Below are 23729 nucleotides of genomic sequence, written 5' to 3'. Positions count from 1 at the left end.
TTTTTTTGTAAACTGATTGGTATGGCACTAAATATGTAAATTAATTTGGATGAAACTGTCATTTTATTATATTAGGTTGTTCTAGCCATGAACAGTTGATATTTTTCCAATTAGTTAGATCTTATTTATTTGTATGAAAAGTGTTTTGTAGTTGTTCAAAAGTGTTCATATAGGTTCTGGGTTTGTTTTGGAAGATAGATTCCTAAATATATTATAATGACTACAGTAACCTTAAATGGGATTTCTCTTCTATCTCTTGCTCTTGTATTTTGTTAGAAATGTATAGAAATGCTAGGAATTATGTAGGTATATTTTATGTCCTGCAACTTTGCCAAATTTATTTTCTCAAGTAGTTTTTTACTTGATTATCTAGGATGCTCTAAGTATATCATCATATCATTTGCAAAGAGTGATATATTAATCTCTTCTTTATCTAATTAGATTCCTTCAATTACTTTTTCTTCTGTAATTGCTACTGCTAACATTTCTAGTATCAGTTTGAATAAGAGGGGAGATAGTGGACATCCTTGTTTCACTCCTGATCTTATTGGAAATGCTTCTATTTTATCCCCATTACATATAATAATTTCTGATGGCTTTAAATAGATGCTACCTATTATTTTAAGGAAAACTCCATTTATTTCCTATTCTTTCTAGTGTTTTTAATAGGAATAGAAGTTGTGTTTTGTCAAAAGCCTTTTTTGCATCTATTGAAATGATCATACAGTTTCTGCTAGTTGGAATATTGATATGATCAATTATACTGATGGTTTTCCTAAAATTGAACCATCCTTGCATTCCTGGAATAAATCCTAAATTAGAGGAAGAAATAAATAGAAGAACTATAAAACCCTAAATCTGATCAAAGAATATTATTCTTGTGATAAGTTGCTGTAGGCTTTTTGTTAATAGTTTATGTAAAATTTTTGTATCCATATTCACGAGGAAAATTGGTCAATATTTTCTTTCTCTGTTTGTCTCTTCCTGATTTAGCTATCAGTACCATGTTTGTGTCATAAAAATTATTTGGTAGGTGTCCTTCTTCTCTAGTTTTCCCAAAAAGTTAGTAAAGTATTGGAATCAATTGTTCTTTAAATGTTTGGTAGAATTTGCTAGTAAATCCATCTGGCCCTGCAGATTTTTTCCTAGGTAGTTCATGGCTTTTTCAATTTCTTTTTTTGGAGATTAGGTTATTTAAGCAATTTACTTCCTCTTCAGTTAAGCTGGGCAATTTATATTTTTGTAAATATTGATCCCTTTCACTAACATTGTCAAATGTATAAGCGTACAATTGGGCAAAATAATTCCAAATTATTGTTTTAATTTCCTCTTTATTGGATGTAGATTCACCCATTTAATTTTTGATACTTAGAATTTGTTTTTTTTTCTTTCCTTTTTGTCATATTTACTAAAGATCTATCGATTTTATTGTTTTTTTATAAAACCAGCTCTTAATTTTATTTATTAATTCAACAGTTTTTTTTTAATTTCAATTTTATTAATCTTTACTTTGGTTTTCATTATTTCTAATTTAGTATTTGATTGGGGATTTTCATTTTTTTACTTTTTCTAGCATTTTTAATTGCATGCCTAATTCATTGACTTCCATTTTTCTAATTTACTCATGTGTACATTCAGCGATATAAAACTTCCCCTAAGAACTACCTTTGCTGCTTCCCACAGGTTTTCTCATTTTTGTCATTCTCTTTAATGAAGTTACTGATTGTTTCTATAATTTCTTGTTTGACCCACTCATTCTTTAAGATTAAGTTATTTAGCTTCCAATTAGTTTTTAGTCTATCATTCCATGGCCCTTTATTACATATAAATTTTATTCTGCCATGATCTGAGAGTGATACATTTAATATTTCTGCCTTTCTGCACTGAATTGTGTGGTTTTTATGCCCAAGAATATGGTCAATTTTTTTTGTATGTGCCAAGTACCACTGAGATGAAGGTGTATTCCTTTTTATCTCCATCCAATTTTCTCCATAGTTCTATCATATCTACACCCTCTAAAACTCTATTCACCCACTTGACTTATTTCTTGTTTATTTTGAGGTTAGATTTATAAAGTTCATAAAGGGGAAGATTGATGTCCCCCACTAGTATATTTTTTTTAAACAATCAGGTTTTAGTAACTTGTTCAAGGTTACACAGCCAGTTATTTTTGTGTGGGTGCCGAGTATCTGAGTCCAGAACTGATCCAAGGTCTCCCGATTCTGGGGCCGGCGCTCCTACTCACTGTGCTATCTGGCCACCCCACTAGTATACTTTTGATTTCTATTTCTTTCTCTTAACTTCTCCTCTAGGAATTTGGATGGTATACTGCTTGGTGCATATATGTAATATTCAGTAATGATATTGCTTCATGCTCAGTGGTACCTTTTAGCAAGATAGAGTTTCCTTCCTTATCTCTTTTAATTAGATCTAGTTTTGCTTTTGCTCTCTCTGATATAAGGATTGCTACCCCTGCTTTTTTTTTTTTTTACTTTAGCTGAGGCATGATATATAAATTGCTGCAGCCTTTTATCTTTACCATGTGTGTGTCCCCCTGTTTCAGATGTGTTTCTTGTAAACAGCATGTTTTAGGATTATGGTTTTTAAGCCATTCTGCTATCCACCTCTGTTTTATGGGAGAGTTCATCCCATTCATATCCACAATTATGATTACTATCTGTGTCTTTTCCTCCATCCTATTCATTGTTTATGTTTTTATTTTTTCCTTCTCCCTTCACCTTCTTAAGAGTTTTCCTTTTGGCCTCTGCCTCCCTCAGTATTCCTTCCCTATGACCCCATTTACCTACCCTTTCCTCTTGCTACTATTTCCCTCCATTCTAACCACCCTCCCTTTTTACATCTCCCTTATGCCTCCTACATAGGCACAATGGATTTTTTTTTACTTAATGGATTATGTTATTCCCTCCTTTAAACCAAACCAATGAGAGTAAATGTCATACAGTGTTCTTCTCCCTCCCTTCTTTCCATTATTATGCGTTTTTGTGTCTTTTCATATTAGAATTCTAAACTTAACTGATTATGTTGATCCCTCTTTGAATTTGAATGTATGAGAGTAAAATTCATATGATGTTCAGCTCCATCCCTCCTTCCACTCTACTATGGTATATTTATATGCCTCTTTGAGTGGCATAGTTTATCTTTTTTTTTTTTCTACATCATCCTTTCCTTTTCTCCTATTATAAAACTGTCATACCCCTTAATAAGTTTTTTTTAACATCAGGTTATTTCATTTATACCCACACCCTCTATCTATATATATCCTTTTAAAATGTTGTGATAATTCTATTAAGATAATTATATAAATTTCAATATTGGCAGGTATGTGCTTCTCATATTGGGATGAAAACAGTTTTCTCTTATTAGATCCCAAGTTAAATGTGTGTGTATGTGTGTGCATGTGTATGTGTGTGTGTTTTCCTCATTTACCTTTTTATGTTTGTCTTGAGTCTTGTAACTAGATATAAAATTTTCCATTGAGCTCTGGCTTTTTCATCAGGAAAGTCTGGAAATCCCTTATTTCATTAAATGACCATCTCCTTGCCTAAAAGATTATGTTTAGTTTGTGGGGTAGTTGATCCTTGGTTGCAGTCCTAGCTTTTTTGCCTTACAAAATGTCAAATTCCAAATACCTCTGATCTTTTAATGTGGAAGTTCCTAGATCCTCTGTAATCCTGACTGTAGTTCCACAATATTTTAATTGTTTGTTTCTGGCTGCTTGTAGTACTTTCCCCTTGACCTTGTAATTATGGAATCTGGCAATTATATTTCTTGGAATTTTCAATTAGTTATCTGTTTCAGGAGCAGTCTGTTGAATTCTTTTGATAACTATTTTACCTTCTGATTCTAGGACCTTAGGACAGTTTTCTTTTACAATCATTTTGAGGATGTTGTCCAGGATGCTTTTTTCATCATGGTTTTCCAGTAGACCAATAATTCTTAGGTTATCTCTCCTGCATCTGTTCTCCAGGTCAGTTGTTTTTCCAGGGAGATATATTACACTTTCTTCTAATTTTTCATTCTTTAGGTTTTGTTGGACTGAGTCTTGATGTATCAGAGCATTTAGCTTCAATTTAATTTAATTTTAAGAGAACTATTTTCCTTAGTTTTTGAAGCTCCTTTTCCATATTTTTCATTTTCATTTTTAGGGATGTGTTTTCTCCATTTAGATTTTGAACCTCCCATACAAGTTTAAAAATTTTGCTTTTTAAGGATTTGTTTTCTTCAGTGAGATTTTTTTTTTCCAATTTGTTCACTGTAGATTTAAATTTATCTTCTAGTTCTCTAATTTGGCTTGTAAAATCTTTCTTGAGGTCCTCTAAGAATATTTTTTTTACACAATCTATTCCACTTATGGGATAGCTAATAATTATCTGCCTAGACACAGATTTAAAAAAAAAAGTGATCTTATTTCTCCTACCTTATGTAACAGTGTGACTATTTTTATTTTAACTTCATAGTGTCCCTTGGGGGATTTTCATGGTATAAAGTGGACATAATTGGTGCCTAACTTCTAATTTTTGCCAAACTTTTTTCAAGTTTTCTCAGCAGTTATTGTCAACAATCAGTCATTTCTCCAGTCAATTATATTTTGGCATTTATCAAACACAGAGTTATTGCTTATGATTGCTTCCGCTTATTATGGTATATTTTTTTATTTACTTTTGTGGGGAAGCATTTTTGCCAACAGATGGAAACATATATAAATTGGGAATTTGGGAAGAAAATAAATGAAAGATGGAAGCGAAGAGAGACAGAGAAAGAGACAGTGACAGGAATTTAGATGGATTGGTAGATATATGGATTACTAGAGCATCCTTTATTTACTTATTACATGCCAGGTACTGTGCTAAGTGCTGGTAAAACAAATGTTATATAGAAATATATTTCCTTCTCTGAAGAATAAACTCCTCTCCATTATTAAAAAAAAAAAAAGAACTGGGGAGAACAAAACAAAAAGGGACCATATACAAGTATAATGCATGTCACAGTAGGGTATTGAAATGAACTGGAAGTGCTGTGGAGGCATGGATAGTGGAAAGAAAATGGTCAATACAAGCGGGAACCATGATGTTTCCAAGCGTGAAGTCAAAAGTTGTACTGAGGAGGTGGCAGATATGATGGCCTCAAGTAGGGGCTATGTGGTGTGTAGATGTTCAGGTAATTTAACTGGTACCAAATTATCTTTATGAGTACCATTTTGTAATGTAATTTGAAATATGGAAATGTTTTGACAACTTCTTTAGCACTGTTTCCTCATTATTTTCCTCTGTAGTCTAGATATTTTCTCTTTCCTAATTAATTGTATTATCGTTTCATCTACTTCCTTATATTTTTATATAATCAAAATTCTTTAAAATAATTATTGCAATCTTGTCACTTTTGCTATACTGGCATTATCCAACCATGAACACCATGTAACCTTCTATTTATATTCCTTTATTGTTCTAAAGTGTTTTGTACAATTTCAATTACTATTATTGACTTTCCAGTGCTACAGCTTTTATGCCATTTTCTCCAAATTGGGATGGTTTATCTGTTTTTTTCTTTGACAATGATTATACTTTTTAATTTGTTTTTTTCTACTCTTATAGCTTCCATTATAAAGTAATGTCAGATAATAATTAGTAAAGGGGACAATCTTTTTCTCTAATTTTTGTGTATTGTGCAATTTTCTAAAGTTTCTCCATTGCAAATAATAATGACTATTAGTTTTCAATGTATATTAAGATTGTATTTAAAAAGTCTTATGATAATTATGTGTTTTTCAATTTTTAACATGAAGAAGTGATTTTTTTTCTAAAGTTTTTACTATATCTATTGGAATAAATTTTCAGGTTTAGGGAAATTGTCTTTTATATACATATATTCATATACATTACCATGCTAATAGTTTTCCAATTATTGATTTATTCCAAAATCCCAAAAATATATCTGATTTTATTATTATGAATTATTTTTACAGTTGAGATACTCTAGTCTCTTGTGAGGTGTTTATTTAATGTTTTATATTCATATTAATTTGAAACAACCAGATATAGGTCTGTCTTATCTCAAAGATATGCTTTGTCTTCCTTTGCTTGGGTAACAGAATTGTATTTGTCACCTAGAGAAAAAAAAAATAGGTTACCTTTTGACTATAGTTTCAAGAACAACTTTGCTAACTATAACTTTTTTAAATATTTGGTTGAATTCACTTTTGATTCCAATTGTCCAAGGGTTCGCTAACCCATTAGCAATTCATCTACATTACTAATGTATTCAAATTCTTTTATTATGTAGTTATTTTATGTTTTTTTTTTTGTAAATACTCATCAATTTCCTGGAATATAGTCTGCAATATAGCTGTTTAAATAACCATTTTATTTTCTTTATGTTTGTTGGTAAATCACTGTATTTTGATAATTTCCTTTCTTCACTCTTTAATCTGCTTAGCAAATAAACCTACAGATATTATAAATATTTAAAAATAAATAGTACTTATTTAATTAGTTCTATAATCTTTTATTTTATAATTTTCATTTTCTTCTCTAGCTTTCAATATTTCTTCTTTTGTACTTGTTTTAGGATGATAAACTTGCTAGCTTTCTATTTTTTTTAATAGAATGCTTTAATAATTGAACACCCATGTTTCTACTTTGTTAATGTTTTCAGAGATATATATTTTTTTCTTTGACAACTCTTTTAGCTGTGACTCAAATGTTCTGACATTTGAATATTCTTTAGTGACAAATATTTGGTAGAGTATATTTGACAATTGGCCTTGAATTATGGCTTGTGTTAACAATAATTAGGTTTAATCCTAGATATCTTATATAAATCGTTTTTGATAAGTCCCTCGCCTGAAAGTTCCTCTGAGAATATCAGAATTGCATTCTTTTTAAGATGAAAAAGAACCCTTAACTGTCATTAAAGGATTCAAAATAATTAGATATAGCATATAGATGTGATTTTATTTCATTGAATAGAGAATAGAATGGACTCACTTCTTCAGACTGTTGTATAAATGTATGATGGGATTGCCCTCCTTTTGTAAAGGAAAATACCCTTCATTGCTATAGAACTGACCACTCTCCTCCTGGATGCCTAACTTTGCCACAACCCACATAGACAATCAGATGTCAAAACTTGTTATTTTAATGTTCAAAACCTATGTTTATTCCTTTTTCAACATTAATATAACTATTAGCTTAGTTGTCTTCCATTATCTCCCACTTTGATTATTTAAAAAAGCATTCAATTTCAGTCTCCCTACCTAAAGTCTGTCTCTTCTCCAATACTTACAAAACTATGATATCATATTAATTTTCCTTAATCATGGATTGGACTCAACCAGCTACATTGGCTTTCTATTGCCTCTAGGATAAAACATAAATTCCTTCATTTATCTTTTAAAACCCTTTACAATTTGGACCAAACTTATTCATCTAGATTTTTTTAAGTTACTTTCTCTGCTGTACTCTGCATTACAATGAAATTGACCTACTCTCTGCTGCTCACTCATGACACTTCACACACACACACACACAACTCAAACTACAGTTACTCTGTAAGTGAGAGGTTATTGTATTCATTTTCTACATCTCCAGCATTTTTCATTTTTTCTATCATTTTAGCAAATCTGACAGGTATGATGTGGTACCTCAAGGTTTAAATTTTTATTTGGGAAGATGCATACAAGTATGTGTGTATCCATGCATATATGTATTGTGTATGCATGAATATACACACATTTATAAGTATAAAAAGATGTGTGTAGTACATGTATTCATATATAATTTAATACATTCATATAATATATAATTTAGATTTTATTTTATATTTAATATTATATATTATAATTTATATTATAATATATAATATACAATTTAATACATTTAATGTATTCATATATAATTTTTATTCCATCATGACCTGAAAAGGATGCATTCATTATTTATGCCTTTCTGTTTTTGATTGTGAGTTTTTTATGCCATAATATATAATCAGTTTTTGTGTAGGTGCCATTTTTCACTGAGAGAAAGGAATATTCCTTTCTATAATCATTCAATTTGCTCCAGAGGTCAACCATATCTAATTTTTCCAAAATTACATTTATCTCTTTAATTTCTTTCTCATTTATTTTGTGGTTAGGTTTATCTACTTCTTACAGGGGAAGGTGGAGGTCCTCCATTAGTATAATTTCTTCCTGTCTGTCTCTTTCTGTAATTCACTTAACTTCTCCTCTAAGAATTTTTATCCTGCACCAATTGTTTCATATTTTTTTTAATTTTGATGTTATTTCATTGCCTATAGCATCTTTTTAGCAAGACATAGTTTCTTCCTTATCTCTTTCAATTAGATTTATTTTGGATTTTGCTTTGTCTGAGATCAGTATTGTTACTCCTACTTTTTTTTTTTAACTTCAGTTGAAATATAATATTTTATGCTCTAGTCTGTTACCTTTTCCATGCATGTATTTCTCTGCTTCAAATGAGTTTCTTGTAAAGAATATATTGCAGGGATCTGGTTTTTAATTCACTCTGCTATCCACCTCAATTTTATGGGAGAGTTCTTTCCATTTACATCCAAAGTTATGATTACTAATTCTGTATTTTCCTCCATTCTACTTTCCCCCATTTATACTTCTCTCCCTCATTTCACCCTGTCCTTCCTCACCACTGTTTTGCTTCTGAAATCTACCTCCTTCAATTTTCCCTCCATTTTATCTATTCCCTCCTCTTTGTTTGCCCTTTCCCCTATTACTTCCTGTTAGAGTAAGATCAATTTTTACACTCAACTGACTTACGTGGACACTGTCTGTACTGGCTGAACTCCCCTTCTGCCCAAACAAGACATACCTTCCCTGAAGTCCTTCCAAGGTATCTGAAACTGCAAAATTTTTTCATACCAATCTTTTGTAGATTCTGTTGCTCCAGAATCCCTTTAGAGGATTGATTTAGCACTGTTTCCTAGGGAAAGTGGGGAAAACTCAAGCAGCTTCCAGGCTTCTCTCTGCCATCTTGGCTCCTAAAATTACTTATAAACCTGACTTCAAATGGACTATATTATTTCCTGTAATTTTCTTTATAATAATCTCTCTTTGGCCTCTTTACCAACTCTAAATTTTCCCTGATAGTTCCAGTAATTAACTCATATTCTCTTAATCCTGAGTTTCCCTTAGGGATTATTGAAATTTAATTGATTTTGACCTCAGTCAGTGTTTTCCCTTGAGAACATCAATATCTGACTATACTCTAATTCTCCACTCTAAAGTGAAACGCTCCTCAGATACATGAAACCACTTAGGCTATTAAGACATTGGATATATATTTAAGTAATATTACCAAAAAACAAAAAGAAAAGGAAAATAAAATATTAAGTGCATAAACAGTGAACATAGACTCTCTGTGCTATGGTCCTTCTTTAAAGATCTTTATCATTCTACACAAATAGATTGGTTACACAATTGCACCAGTCAGAATATTTCTCTTACTTTCATCAGAATCAAAGTCCATCATACAGATCTCTACAATCAAAATAACTCATCATTTCAGTGAAGGGAATATTCTTGAGTGTGAGCATCATGTCTCTGTCTCTTGCTTCTCCAGAGCCATAGTTTCTGCTAGCTTTATGGACATCTCCATCTGTTTCTTATCTAAGGGCTGTCTGTTAATGCTGACATTTCCATGGAGGGAACACAATGACACATAAGTCTCCCATCATGAAAAAATAGTCTTGCTAGCCACACTCCATTCTGTAATTTTCAGTTACTAGGCATTTATATTGGGATTTCATCATTATCCTCTTTCTAAAGTCAAAAGACCAGGGATATAAATCTTTGATGAGCTTTACCATTGTAACAGCAAGCACCCCAGCATTCCAAGGGTAGCTGCTAGCACAGGTTTTTGGATCTGCTTTGTTAAAGGAAAGCAACTCAAAATGGGTTAACAAGCTTACTTTAATCAGCCAGACATATATCATTTACCTTGTTCAGGGGAAAAAGGTCAGCACTCCAAACTTCAAAATATACAGACAGAATTATCAAGACATTAACAGATCAAGTAGACAGCTTTCCAAACTGTCCAACCATTATATCCATACCAAATCAACATCTGGGTTTTTCAAAGTGGGGGGGGGGGGCTGGACAACGGCTTCCCAGAATATAGATCAAATCACAGAACATTTCTCAAAGTGAGCCCCCAAAACAAAGCCTCACATCAGGGCTTATATAGCCTTCTCCTGGCTCAGAGAATGTAACAACCTTATTGACCCACTGGCCAATCAAAAAGTATCTACTGAAAAACAAGCCTCCCACCCCAGGCTTCAGGTGCACTTTAGCCTAGGGGCAAGGAAGATCTTCCAAATTTGTATTCCCATTACAACCATCCAGATGTGTTTATAGGAAAACAGGTACCCAGGAAAAAAATAATACTTTGTCAAGAAGACATCATGACTTCCACCCCTAATCTACTTTGCCTGGAGCATGGTCTCCTGAACATTCCTGAACTTCCCATTTTCCCATTGGTTTCCTAGTGATGATCTAGTGATGCTGTTGGATCAGTTGATGTCTGTGTCTACATTGGGAGCCAAGGACAGAAGCTATGTAGAGGGGGCAAAGCCAAGATGATGGGGTAAAAGTGAGAATTTATCTGAAATCACCCCTGAATTCCTTCAGTAATCTCTAAACAGTGAAGCTGAATAGTTTTTAGAGTGTCAGAATCTATTGGGAGACTGAGTGTGGCAGAGTTCTAGCCCAGGAAAGTGAGGAAGGGTAGATTTCTTGCACCATGCAGGGGGAGCACAGAACACAGAGTCTGTGGGTTACACCAGCACAGCCCAGACCATAGCAAAGCCAGGAGGAATCCCAGCTGAATTGACTTGGCCATCACAGGGGTGATTCCCAAACTTCTCACCACAGGACTTGGATCTGTAGGAGCTCAGTAAAAGACAGGTACAAGGCTGATGGCCACAGCAGCACCTACTCCTGGGGCTATCAGTGATAAGTATGGATTTTTAAAAATCACCTACCTGAGCTTCTGTGAACCAAGATGGCAGAGTAAACTATAGCTGCTCTCATCTCCCTCTCTGACCATAAAAAACCCAGAGAATATTGCCCCTGTGTAAAATCCTGAAATATTGGAACCAGCAGCAGGTTTTGGGAACCTGGAGGAAGTGTGTGACTGTGGTTGTGCTGAGGTTAATATGCAGGATAGGAGCCATCCCAACAAGCCCTATCCCAGCCAGCCAGTGGGACATACTAAGCAAGCGCTAACACCAGAACCCCAGGTTTGCCTTGGCACAACCAGGAGAATCAACAGACACAGGACAACCCTGGACACCAGCACCTGAGGTTTCCTGAGCTATAGCTGAGGGGCATGAAGGCAGAATCCTGAATTTACCAACCACCCCTCTCACACACCTCACACTATTAGCTTCATTGTAATCCCAGAAAAACACTGAAAGTCATGACCTTTCCCCCACTCTAGGAACTCAGAGGCCACAGCACAAAAAACTAATAGCCATGCCCCTAACTAGCAACATTAGAAGAGTGGGTATGAGCCCTTTGTACCCCAGAAGCAGGGATCCACTTTAAAAACCAGGAAATAGGCAATCACAATTGGCAAAAAGTAAATTGGAAAAACAAAGACTTTAGAATCCTATTATGGTTAAAGGGCAGAGCAAGGTTCACATTCCAAAGAGGTCAAATTTGACACTATATCCACATCTGAAGTCTCAAAATGGAATATGAGCTGGTCTCAATGACAGAAAGCATTCTTGGAAGAGCTCAAAAAGGATTTAAAAAGTCAAATTAGAGAGGTGGAAAATAAATTAACACATTATTTAAAAATATATTTGGAAAAATTGAAAAAAATATCAATGAAGAAAACAACTCCTTATATAGTAAAATTTATCAGATGGGAAATAAGGTTCAAAATCTAACTGGAGAAAATAACTCTTTAAAAGTAAAAACCAAACAAATGGGAAAAGAGGTTCAAAAACTTACTGAGGAAAACAATTTGCTAAAAATTAGAATTAGACAAATTGAAACTGATGACTCTATGAATGTCAAGAATCAATCAAAAGAAATCTAAAGAATGAAAAAATAGAAGAGGGGTGGCTAGATGGTGCAGTGAATAGAGCACCAGCCCTGGAATCAGTAGGATTGAATTCAAGTTAACAATTAGTAGCTGTGTGACCTTGGGCAAGTAACTTAACCCCAATTACTCTTCAAAAAGCAAAACAAAAAGAAAAAGAAAAAAATAATAGAAGAAAATGAAAAATATGTCACTAGGAAAAGAAAAAATCTGACTTGAAAACAGATCCAGGAGAATCAAAGAATAATTTGTGTACCAGAAAACCGTGATGAAAAAAAGAGCCTGGATAATATCTTCCAAGAAATCATCAAGAAAAACTGTCCTGAGGTCCTAGAACCAGAGGTGAAATAAGTATTGAAAGAATCTACCAATCACCTCCTGAAAAAGATCCCAAATTGAAAACTCCAAGCAATACTGTAGCCAAATTCCAAAATTATCAGGTCAAGGAGAAAAAAGTGCAAGCAGCCAGAAATAAACAATTCAACTACTGTGGAACTAAGTCAAGATCACACTGCATCTAGCGACATCAATAGTAAAAGTTCAGAGGCCAGGGGGCAGGGAGTAGGGGGGGGGGCAATCCAAGATTATGGAACATAAGCAAGAACTTTTCTGAGCTCCTTAGTGAATTCCATCAGGCACCTCTAAAAAGTGAATCTGAACAGATTTTAGAGTGACAGAGTGAGACAGAGACAGAGTGAAGCAGAGATTCCCAGTCCAGGAAAGTGTCCATGTAGGACTGGTCAGGGGGAATACTGAGCATGTGGGACCAATACCAACACAGACCCGAGAGTGAAGCACAGCAGAGTGAAAGCAAGCTCCAGCCAGTGAATTCAGCCACCTCAAAGGCAATTCGAAGACGTCTCACCAAAGGGCAAAGTATTGTTGGAGTTGGGTAAGAGAAAGCACAGGGCCCAAGGTAGCAGCTTCTCCTGGGGCTATTAACCCACAGCCTGCATGTTTAAAAATCACCTACCTGAACTCCTGGGAACCAAGAAGGCAGAGTAAACCTTAGCTGCTCTAAAAAACCTCCCTGACCCTGAAAACCCAGAGACTAATGCTCCACCCAGGGTAAAATCGTGAAATAAAGGAAACATCTGCAGGCTTGGGAGGATTAGAGGAAGTATGTGACTGAAGCTGTGCTGAGCCTGAAGTGAAGGACAAGAAGAGTCCCCATAAGCCCCACCTCAGCTAACTAGAGGAAGATCTGTTGGCTCAGGGTGGTGGAGCCAGGAAGTTTTAACACTAGAAGCCCAGGTGTGCCTTAACAGAATCAAGGCAATCTACAAATACCAGCATGGAAGGTCTCCAGCTTCTGGGCCTGCCAGAGCTGTATCCCAGAAGCACAGAGGTAGAAACCTGAAATGACCAGAATTCCCCTTCCCCACACCTTACTCTGTGAGCCTCAGGGTAACCCAGGGGAAACACTGAGAGTCCTGGCCTTGATCATATTTTAGACACCCAGAAGCTACAGCACAAAATGTAAAGAAGTAGGACCCTAGCCCCCACCTTGAGAAGTGTGGATCAGAGTCATCTGTACCCCAAAAGCAGAAATCCACTTCAAAAGTCAGGAAATAGGCAATCACAATGGGCAAGAAGGAAGCTGGGAAATCAAAAGGAAGAATCAACCAATCCTATTATAGTGAGCAAGAACAGCCAAATTTAGAGGACAACATTGATTCTATACTCACACCTGAGACTACAGAAGGAAATATGAACTGGTATCAAGCCCAAAAAGGATTTTTGAAGAGCTCAAGAAATATTTTAAAAGCCTAACTAGAGATAGAAGATAAATTGACCAAAGTGGAAAAAAAAAATTTTCCTGAAGAAAACAAATCCTTAAAAAGTAAAATTTGTGAACTGGGACAGGAGGTTCAAAATCTAACTGGAGAATATACCCCCCCAAAAAAATTAAATGAGAACATATGAAAAGGAGCTTCAAAAACTAACCAAGGAAAATAATTCACTAAAAAATAGGTCAGTCAAATTGAAGCTAATGTTTCTATGATGCATCAATAATCAGTCTAACAAAACATAAAGATTGAAAAATTAGAAGTGTAAAATATCTCATTCAAACAAAAAAAAATGACATGAAGAACAGATCCAGAAGAAATAACCTAAAAATTATTGGTCTATTGGAAAGCCATAATAAAAAAAAAAACAGCCTGAAGACCACACTTCAATAAACTGTCAAAGAAAATTGTCCTGAAGTCCTAGAATCAGAGGGTAAAGTAGTTATCAAAAGAATTCACCAGACTCCTTCTGAAAGAGATTCCAACTTGAAAACTCCAAGAAATATAGTAGCCAAATTCAAGAATTATAAGGTCAAGGAGAAATATTGCAAGCAGATTGAAAGAAACAAAAATATTATAGAAGTACAGTCAGGATTACACAGGACCTAGGAGCTTCTACATTAAAAGATCAAAGGGATTGGAATTTGATATTTCACAATGCAAAAGGGCTTGGACTGCAACCAAGGATCAACTACCCATCAAAACTCTCCATAATTTTCCAGGAAAGGAGATAGTTGTTGAATGAAAAAGGGGACTTCCTGACTTTCCTAATGTAAAAGCCAGAGCTCAATGAAAAAATTGATCTCCAATTACAAGAATCAACAGAGACATAAAAAGGAAAACAAATAAAACACATGCACACACACACACATGCACATGCATATGTTCACACACAAACAAAAAACTTGTGATTCAATAAGAGCAAAATGTCTACATCCCTATATGGGAATCTGATACCTGTCAATATTAATATTTATATAATTATTGTGACAATTAAAAGGGATATGAATAGATAGAGGGTATGGGTATAAATGAACTAATATGATGAAAGAAAAACTTATTAAGGATTACAAAGTGAATGTAATGGGACAAAAGGAAAGGAAGTGGCAGAAAAGGATAAATTATGCCACATGAAGAGGAATCAAGACATACTATCATAGAAGGAAAGAAGGGAGGGAGATGAACATAATATGACATTTATACTCATTGGTTTTGGTTCAAGAAGGGATCAACATAATCAGCTAATTTTAGGATTCTAATGTGAAAAGATGCAAAAACTGATTATAGTAGAGGGAAAGGAGGTACGGAGAGGAGTACTATATGAAATTATTGTTATTGGTTTGTGTTCAAAGAGAGAATAACATATTCTGTTAAGTATGAAAATCTTTTGCGCCCTACAGGAAAGAGGAGGGGTAAGGGGGAGAAAAAGGGAAGTGGTTAGAAGGGAGGGAAATAGTAGTAAGGGGGAAGGGTACATAAAGTGAGGGATCTGTGTAGGGAGGGAATACTAATGGAGGGAGTGGTCAAAAGGGAAACTTAAGGAGATGAAGGGAGAAAGAAGAAATAAAAACATTAACAGGGGAAGGAATAGGATGGAGGGAAAGACACAGATCTTGTTCTGTGAAAAGAAATCAGAACTGTTTCTTGAATGTGAATAGGATGAACTCTCCAATAAAAAGGAAGTGAAGAGCAAAATGGTTTAAAAACCATAAGCCTACAATATGCTATCTAGAAGAAACACATTTGAAAGAAGGGGATATCCCAAGGTTAAAGGCAAAAGGCTGGAGTAGAATATATTATGCTTCAGTTAAAGTTAAAAAAGCAGGTGTAGAAATCCTTATCTCAGATAAAGCAAAAGCAAAATAGACCTAATTAAAAGAGATAAAGAAGGAAACTATATCCTACTAAAAAGCACCATCAAGAATGAAGATCATTATTGAATATTATGTATATGCACCAAGCTGTACAGCATCCAAATTTCTAGACGAGAAGTTAAGGATATTAGAGAAGAAATATATACCAAAACTATACTAGTGGGGCATATCCTCCTGCTCTCTGAACTTGATAAATCTGACCTCAAAATAAACACGAAAGAAGTAAAGAAGGTGAATAGAATTTTAGAGAGGGTAGATATGAATTGAATGGAGATAAAAAGGAGTATACCTTCTTCTCAGTGATACTTGGCAAATACACAAATTTTGACCATGAACCAAGGCATAAAACCCTCACAATTCAGTGCAGAAAGGCAGAAATATTAAATTCATCATTCTCAAATCATGATGAAATAAAAATTATATGCAATAAAGGGCCATGAAATGATAGACTAAAAACTAATTGGAAACTAAATAACTTAATCCTAAAGAATGAGTGAGTCAAATAAGAAATTATAGAAACAATCAGTAACTTCACTCAAGAGAATGACAATAATGAGACAACATACCAAAACTGGTGGAAGGCACCAAAAGAAGATCTTGGGGGAAGTTTTATATTGTTGAATGCATACATGAAGGAAATAGAGAAAATGGAGTTCAATTAATTAGGCATGAAACTGAAAAAAGCAGAAATTGAAGATACCCAATTAAATAATAAATTATAAATAAAGAAAAGCAAAGGAGAGAATAAGAAAACTATTGAATTAATAAATAAAACTATAAGCTGATTTTATGAAAAAAAAAACAGAAAATTGATGGAACTTTAGTCAATATTTTAAAAAAAAAAAAGAGAAGAAACCAAATTAAAAGTATCAAAAATGAAAATGGTTGGGGTGGCCAGATGGTGCAGTAAGTAAGAGAGTAGACCCAGCATGGGGAGACCTGGGATCAGTTCCGGCCTCACATACTCAGCACCCACACAAAAATAACTGGCCGTGTAATGTCGGATTCTAAATCCATGGGCAGCCAGGCCTTACCTCTCCTGGCACTTCTGTGCACATCAGGACATGGGCAGCCACATTCTACATAACAGTCAGGAGCCAGCAGAGATGGAGAAAAATCTACAACCTTTATTACGGCGCTCTCTTGTTTACATCTTTCATCTTCCTCCCCTGCCTCTCCCATCCCCTTCCTTTTATCCCTTCCAGCAGGCTTGTTTGTACGAGCCTACATGGCAAACTTGTGCAATCCTACATGGCAAACAAGGGTCACAGTATGGGGAGGTCTGGAGTTCATCCGTGTAAGAACAGAGCTTATTGCATGGAACATCTGGTATGCAGAACACCATGACTGGTACATGACTCAGGGCGATTTATTATCTCTGAGGTGTGCTGTTCTTCCACTGTTCACAGATTGCTCTGAGTCTCATGTCCTGTATCACGGAACTGCATAGCCAGTCCCCCAACAGTGTAACCTTGAGCAAGTTACTTAACCCAAATTGCTCAAAAAAAAAAATGAAAATGGTGAATATCCCTCGAATCAAGAGGAAATTAAAATAATAATTTGGAATTATTTTGCCCAAATGTATGCACATCAATTTGACAATCAGTGAAATGGATGAATATTTACAAAAAAATATAAGTTGCCCAGATTAACTAAAGAGGAAGTAAACTACATAAATAATCCCATGTCAGAAAAAGCAATTGAATAATTCATCAATTAACTCCCTAGGAAAAAATTTGCAGGGCCAGATATATTTACTAGAGAAGTCTGTCGAACATTTAAAATACAATTGATTCCAATACTTTACAAATTATTTGGGAAAGTGGAGAACAAACTGGAGAAGAAGTATTCCTACCAAATTGTTTTTCTGATGCAAATTTGGTGCTAATACCTACATCATGAAGAGAGAAAATGAAGAAAGAAAATTATAAAACAACTTCCCTCGTGAATACACATGCAAAAATTTTAAATAAAATATCAAATAGACTACAGTAACTTATCAGGAGAATAACACACTTTGATCAGGTAGGATTTATACCAGGAATGCAAGGATGTTTCAGTATTACAAAACTATCAGTGTAATTGATTACATCAAAAATAAAACTAACAGAAACCATATGATAATCTCAATAAATGCAGAAAAGGCTTATTAAAAAATACAACATCCATTCCTTTTAAAAACACTAGAAAGTATAGGAATAGTCTTCCTTAAATTACTAAATGGCATCTATATAAAACCATCAGCAAGTATTATATGGAATGGTGAAATGCTAGAAGTATTTTCAATAAGATCAGGGGTGAAACAAGGATATCCACTATCACTCCTCTTATTTAATTTGGTACTAGAAATTTTAGCAGTAGGAATAAAAGAAGAAAAAGAAATTGAAGGAATCAAATTAGGCAAAGAAGAGACTAAGCTATCACTCTTTCCAAATGATATGATGATATACTTAGAGAAAGCTAGAGAATCAAGTAAAAAACTACTTGAGATAATAAACAAATTTGGCAACTTGCAGGATATTAAATAAACCCACATAAGTCCTCGACATTCCTCTATATCTCTAATGAAATACAACAGCAAGAGATAGAAAGAGAAATCCCATTTAAAGTTATTGTAGACATTATAAGATATTTCAGAATCTACATGCCAAAACAAACCCAGGACATATATGAACACAATTACAAAACACTTTTCATTCAAATAAAGTTAGATCTAATTAATTGGTAAAACATCAATTGCTCATGTTTGGGTCAAGCTAGTATAATAAAAATTAAAAATTTACCTAAATTAAATTACATATTTAGTGCCATACCAATCAATCTACCAAAAAAATTCCTTTATAAAGCTAGAAAAAATAGTAGCAAAATTCATTTGGAAGAAAAAAGGTTCAGAATATCAAGGCAATTAAAGAAAAGAAATGATAGGGAAGGTGGCCCAGCCATACCACATTTTAATCTGTGTTATAAAGGAGCAGTATAGAGTAGTGGACCAATGGAATCAATTGGGTACAAGAGAGCCAGCAGCCAATGAATATAGTAATATACTGTTTGATAAACCCAAAGACCCCAGTTTTTTTCAGATAAGAAAGCACTATTTGAGAAAATTGCTGGGAAAAATGGAACATAATATGGCAGAAATTGGGCTAGAACAATATCTAACATCATACACCAAAATAAAGTTGAAATGAGTGCATGATCTAGGTATAAAGGCTGATACTGTAAGCGATCTAGGAGAACAAGGGATCGTTTACCTGTCAGATTTATGGAGAGGAAAGACTTCATGATGAAAGAAGAGTTAGAAAGCATTATAAAATGCAAAATAGATAACTTTGAGTACAGTAAATTGAAAAGCTTCTGTACAAATAAAGTCAGTGTTACCAAGATTAAGAGGGAAGTAGAAAATTGGGAAAGAACTTTTACAACAAATGTCTCTGATAAAGGCCTCATTTCTAAAATATACAAACAATTGAGTCAAATCTATAAGAATACAAGGCACTCTCCAATTGATAAATGGTCAAAGGATATGAACAGGTAGTTCTCAGAAGATGAAATTAAAGATATCTATAAGCATATGAAACAATGTTGTAAATCACTAGTTATTAGAGAAATGCAAATCAAAAGAACTCTGAGGTACCACATCTCACCAGTCAGATTGGCTAAGAAGACAAACAGGAAAATGATAAATGCTGGAGAGGATGCGGAAAAATTGCAACATTAATTAATTGTTGGTGGAATTGTGAACTGATCCAGCCATTCTGGAGAGCAATCTGGAGCTATGTCCAAGGGCTATAAATAAGTGCATACCCTTTGACCCAGCAATACCCCTTCATTATCTATATCTCAAAGGGATCAGAGAAGTGGGAGGAAGACCCGCATGTACAAAAATATTTATAGCAGTCCTTTTTTGTGGTTGCAAAGAATTGAAAATCAAGGGGACAGTCATCATTTTGGGAATGGCTGAACAAGTTGTGGTATATAAATGTATATGTGGTATATGAATGTATTGGAATACTACTGTGTTGTAAGAAATCATGAGCAGACAGATTTCATAATAACTTGGAGAGACTTATATAAACTGATGCTGAGCAAGAAGAGCAGAGCCAGGAGAAATCTGTATACAATCACAGATTACCTTCTATAGACTGGGCTCATCTCATCAATATAAGATTATAAAACAACTCCAAAAGACTCATGATCTAAAGAGACATCCACATCCAGAGAAAGAGATGTGGAGACTGAGTGGGGATTGAAACAAACTTCTTTCTGTATTTCTTTTTCTTTTTTGTTTTGTTACCTCTTTCCCACTGATCATTCCATCAATTATAATCCTTCTTTATAACCTGACTAATCATTAATGTGAAGATATTTGTAGATCCTATATTCGAGTACATGCCACCATGATGGGGCAGGGGAGGGGAGGAGAGGGAAGGGGAGAAAATTTGAAACTCGAGACTGTGGAACTGAATATTGTAATCTAAAAGTAAATAAACAAACTAATTTAATTTAAAAAAAAAATTTTGGAAAGGAATGCAAAATGTGTGCCAGGCCATTCACTGTGTTCTGATGGTGCCCTGGTGTTTGTATGCATTTTAAAATGACTGAAGTGTGCCAAACCTGAAATAAGTTAAAAAATGGCAGACCTGCCTTTTGGACCTAGAATGTGGCTTACTAATTCAGGTCCATTGATGTAGGACTGTCCTTTAAGGATGCCATGCCTAAGTCTCATGTGAAGAAAGAATACTACACTCAGAATGCTGAGCAAGAGATTTTTAACTTTGATGGAACTTGGCCAATTGGTGTTCTTGAGAAGGTTGCAACTATAAATGACATGCTGCTCAAACTGGCTCAGATGACCCCTTACTACAACTAGGATAATACTCACATTTGTTCCTTCTTGGTGAAAGGAGAATGTAAAAGAGGAGAGGAGTGTCCATACAGACATAAGAGGCCTACACACCTTTATGATCCTCTTGCTGATCAGAACATCAAAGATCAATACTACAGTATTAATGATCCTATGGTAAATTAAGTTGCTAAAATGGGCTTCAACAATGCCTCACCTGGACCCTCCACATGATAAGACCATTACCACTTTCTATATTGGTGGCTTGGAAGATGCAATTAGTGAGAAATCACTTTTACCAGTTTGGTGAGATCCAAATGATTACAGTTGGACACAGGCAGCAATGTGCTTTCATCCAGTTTGTTATAAGGCAAGCTGCAGAGATGGCTGCAAAGAAGTCCTTCAACAATTGATTGTGAATGGGTACAGGCTTAATGTGAAATGGGGAAGATCTCAGGAAGCCAGAGGAAAGAAAAAAGTAAAAAGAAAGAATCACAGACTCTGGAATTAAGCTGGAATCTGTACCAGGACTTCCTGGAACTCTTCCTCCTCCTCTAGCAGCTGAAGAAGAATCCTCTGCCAATTATTTTAATCTCCCTCGCAGTAGACCTTCAGCAATAGTTAATATTGCCCTGCCCCCTCCTAGTGGTATTGTACCTCCTCCCTGTAATGGGATTGGGAATTTGAAGATCTTCCTTGCCCCTTAATAAAACTAGGGAAATTTGAAGACCTCCTCTGCTTTAAAAGTAAACTCTGCCCCCTAATAGGCTTAATGTAATCACATGGAGCATCCAATGGAGGGAATTTGCTAATGGATGGAGCAGAACCCACAGGAAACTTCTCTCCTGTTAAGATTAACTCTGCCCCCTGATAGGCTGAAAGTAATTAAATGGAGCCTGTGGTGGGAGGAGTTTGCTGATGGAAGGCATAGCCCACAGGAAGCTGGTAGCCAGAGGCAGAGAGATGGGGGGAAGAGAAGTTCTCAGGCCAGGAGATATAGAGGTTTGTGAGTAAATATTGATCTTGTATTGGTTTTGGGGAAGGCTAAAGGATGCTGTGGCTGTCAGTACAATTATAGCTTCTTAATATATTTGGTACTAGGATGGAATCAGCTTACTGGTTTGGGGATTTAGTTTTCTGGTGTCTAAATAAGTGCTTCAGTTCTGTCCTCTACCTGGAGAGTTTGATATATTTTGCAATCGAATATAGTGAGATATTTAGAGTCATGCTCTTGATCGTGATCATGTATGGAGTAAATATTGCATGAACACTACACTCCTCTACAAGGTTTTGGACCATACGTGTTCCAGCCAATGGGAAAATCATCTCCCTTCATGAAAGCTCCAGGACCCATCCACTATATTTCTCAGTATCCTCAGAGGATGGGGTCTCAAGCAGAAAATCAGCAGTCCCTAAAATCCTGATACAATGGTAGGCTCTGGGGAGAAATGGCACTTTAAAAACATAATAAATAAATCTTAGAGGACAGAGAGATAGAGACAAAGAGAGAGAGACAGATGAATGAATGAATAGGGAGATAGATAAATGGATAAATGAATGAATAAATAAATGAAAAAAAATAAATTTTAAGCTGGTAAAGACCAAGATCATGCAGTTGAATCCCCTCAATTCACCAGTGAAGAAAACAGGGCCCTGTGAGGTTAAGAGAATTATACAAGATAAGAAAAACAAGAAGTGGCAGAATCTGAAACATATTTATAATTTATTCCATTAAACACTCTAATTCCTAAATTTGTATGTATATATGCCTGTGTGTATGTAGAAGTAGGGAGAGAGGAGATTCTTCTTCAGGTGTGACTTTGATCAGATTAGATTTGTGGTCTCTTTCAATTTATTTCTTATGATTCTATAATATCTATCTGATCTACTGAACATGGCATTACCTGCTAGCTCATTCCCTGGAGAAAGAGTTTTGTTTTGTTTTGTTTCCTTGAACCTCCCAGGAAGAAACAGTATTTACTCCTTTGCCACTCATAGCCTTGAGAATTTTCATGAGTAAGTAGACTATAATGTGAAAACACACTAGCGTGGACATTTCCAGAGACAGCATAAGTAAGGAGAGCAACCTACTGGTATATTTTGTGACATTTGATGAAAAGAAATGTCTAAATTTTCAAGGAAGAGGTATCAAAGTAACGTAGACTAAGATGATGCAGTAGTGGCCTCTAATGTTGTTGTAAATGTTACTATTAGTAGCACACTCTGGCAATAAGTCTCACAAGGCTTTGTGGGGAAAATTTTAGACACTACATTTTTCCATGTAGTAAGTACATATTAAGTATTTTTTTTAATTGAAGTGCAGAAGACTTCTCAGAAATGAAATTTGGGGCCGTTCAGGTAGGATGGGACTGTTCTATACTGTGTAAAATGTCAAAGAATTCTCATCCTTTGATTTTACTAGGAACGGAAGGTATCATCTTCTGGATGCTATTTGCCCTAGTTCAAGAAACACCAATAATCTGTTTTATATAGCCTTATTGTCTTGGGTGAAGGGAAATAGACACATAGGATCAAAGAGATAGGCTTGAAAGGTACATTGTAGTCTATCTTGTACAACACACTCATTTTACAGATGAAGAAACTAAGGCCTTATGGAGAAGGTTAAGTCACTTACCCAAGGTCACACAAGTTCCAGAGAGAGGATATCTATAGAATCGAAAAGCATTTATTAATTTATTTAAGTACATTTGTTTATTTATTAAGTTTGTTAAGTATTTATTAAGTTAGCACAAAGGACTATGCTAAACATAGTGAATAAATGGAAAGGCAAAAGGGTCCCTGCTTTCAAGGATCTGACATATTTGTAGGAGTGAATACATAAAGAAGAGTTCATTTGTAGGTGGATGGGAAAGATTCATATTTACTTAGGTTCTATGATCCTGGTGGGATGTGGGTGGGCAGAGTTTGGTTTAGAGCTATTGAAATAAGGATTACTATGGTGGTTCTAGTGCCTAGTCTCTGTGAAGACCTCTGATACTCAGTTACAGCTCAGGTGAGGGTGATTAAGGAAGATCTTGGCAAACCTATGGCAGGGCCTCAAAATTTGGGAAGGGGATTTATGTGTAATAATCTTGAAAAGGTGGGCTGAAGTCAGGCTTCAAGGGTT

The 23729-nt window shown here is 35.0% G+C and overlaps 1 long non-coding RNA gene and 1 pseudogene across 1 annotated transcript in view; one reads left to right on the top strand and one right to left on the bottom strand.

The window, feature by feature from the left end:
* Positions 1–23729, bottom strand: part of LOC138171052 (uncharacterized) — a 576586-nt gene that overhangs the window by 156236 nt on the left and 396621 nt on the right. The gene's annotated exons all lie outside the window — the stretch shown is intronic.
* Positions 12854–22026, top strand: LOC138171082 (pre-mRNA-splicing factor RBM22 pseudogene; annotated as a pseudogene).

Source organism: Petaurus breviceps, unplaced genomic scaffold (genome assembly GCF_028583685.1).
Source record: "Petaurus breviceps papuanus isolate PSGF00001 unplaced genomic scaffold, PetGlider_PUasm1.0 41, whole genome shotgun sequence".
In the NCBI taxonomy this organism is placed as follows: Eukaryota; Metazoa; Chordata; class Mammalia; order Diprotodontia; family Petauridae; genus Petaurus; species Petaurus breviceps.
This window is presented reverse-complemented; position numbering and strand designations above follow the sequence as displayed.